At 38.4% G+C, this 1,727-nt stretch overlaps 1 protein-coding gene across 2 annotated transcripts in view; it reads right to left on the bottom strand.

Annotated features, from left to right (window-relative positions):
- Positions 1-1,727, bottom strand: part of LOC109304449 (chloride transport protein 6-like) — a 202,522-nt gene that overhangs the window by 130,831 nt on the left and 69,964 nt on the right. The gene's annotated exons all lie outside the window — the stretch shown is intronic.

Here is a 1,727-nt window from a genome sequence, read left to right as displayed (position 1 = left end):
CTGTTGCCACAGAGGGAAATACCAGGCACCCCCTGCAGCTCAGGGACCATTCTGCCCACCAGCAACTCACTCTCCCCTCCCCACTTCTGGAGAGGCAGGTAAGCATCGGGCAGACATGGGTGCACGTAGCACAGGGGTTTACCCTCGTCCTAAATTGAAGTGTATTTTTAAAAAACCACCACTTCAATTTAGGGAGAATTAAACCCCCATGTCATGTACAAATGCCCCAAGAGTCTAAATAAAAGTTCTGAGAAATGCTGTAAGATTGTTCAAAGACAAACTACAGCCACTGATGAGCTAACTTGTGTCTTTCAGATATCACAAAGGAAGAGGCCAAAGCTGAGAACACCCTATTCCACCTACTCACATCCTTTTCAAATCATATTGATAGTACTTTTTGCCTTGCATCTCAAATCTAGAAGGGATGCTTTAGTGCTTATACAGAAGTCCAAGTTTGATCTCAGTCCACTAAATTCCATGAATGTATTGCCTAACTAATGCCAAAGCTATCAATTTTCACTTGGGGATTTTTAACCTATGAAACAAGAGATCAGTGGTCCATTACATCAATTCTGTTCATCTAGTTCAGAATCAATTTAATTCAATGATAGTTCCTTATCCCCAAAATCAGTCACTACAGATGAGAGAGATAATCAAAGTCTGTTCCTCTTTCAGGTTCTGTTTTCATCACATTGTCTGAGCCATTATCTATGAAATATTGCCAAGGTGACATCTTCATTCAGCAAAGGAAGATTCAGAGTATATGGACCATGGTTTTAATGTTATTAAAGCTAGATTATTGTAATTCCTTCTTGCTTTCAGCAGTTCCTACACATATCATCTGAAGCACAGATCATTTAATGCAGCAACTTGCTTCTTTATAAGCTGAGCACAGAACTCCTATTTTAAAACCTTTGCACTGGCATCCTGTCAAATTTTATATTTATTTTAAGGTCCTTATATTTACATTTTTAGTTTTGAGAAGCTGTGCTTCACATAATATAACCAGGCTGTTCTTCCTACTTGTCCCTCCATCCAGCTGGATCTGAATTGTTGGGTTATTTGGCCTATCTGTACTACAGTCCTGGGTCTATTTATACATTTCTAAAGTGTCCATCACTACAGTATAAAGTATAGGTGCCAATATTTATGCTCAAAGGAGTCTTGCAACTCTCTCTCAATGGAAGTCTCAGTGGGAGCTACATTTACTCCACTATGTAATTTGGGGTCCCTTGTCTGTCCTCCCTGTCTTTAAAATACCAAAGAAATATGGATTTACTCTAACTTTTAACTGTTTCTTATTGCTGACAGACTCATTTTTACACTGACTTGTATATTATAGTGCCTTGTAAAAGTGCTGGGAAGGATACCATATGATGCATGATTATATAACACATGCAATTACAACATGTGTGGTTATATAACACGTGCGTTTACAATTTAACCACAAATCAGTGGGCTCACACAGTAACAGCTATATGATCTAGATCTTGCAAGAGTATTCTAGCATGAAGGAGAGGAAGGGGGACAATGAATATATTTTGGAAAGTTATCAACTAAGATGTAATGGCTGGGTTTAAATATTTGACCAAAGTGTCCGGATTTGGCATGCATAATCTCACGATGTGCTATAATCAGAAATGGTAGGTTAAAAGTTAAGCTTTTCAAAAAGTACCACAACAAATATACAGATACTGGCAAGTACATAGGTGCTGACAGCTTGCAGA

The sequence above is a fragment of the Gavialis gangeticus genome, unplaced genomic scaffold, assembly GCF_001723915.1.
Source record: "Gavialis gangeticus isolate Ggan-Ray unplaced genomic scaffold, GavGan_comp1, whole genome shotgun sequence".
NCBI lineage: Eukaryota > Metazoa > Chordata > Crocodylia > Gavialidae > Gavialis > Gavialis gangeticus.
The sequence above is the reverse complement of the archived record's forward strand: the minus strand, read 5'-3'. Positions and strand labels throughout refer to the sequence as shown.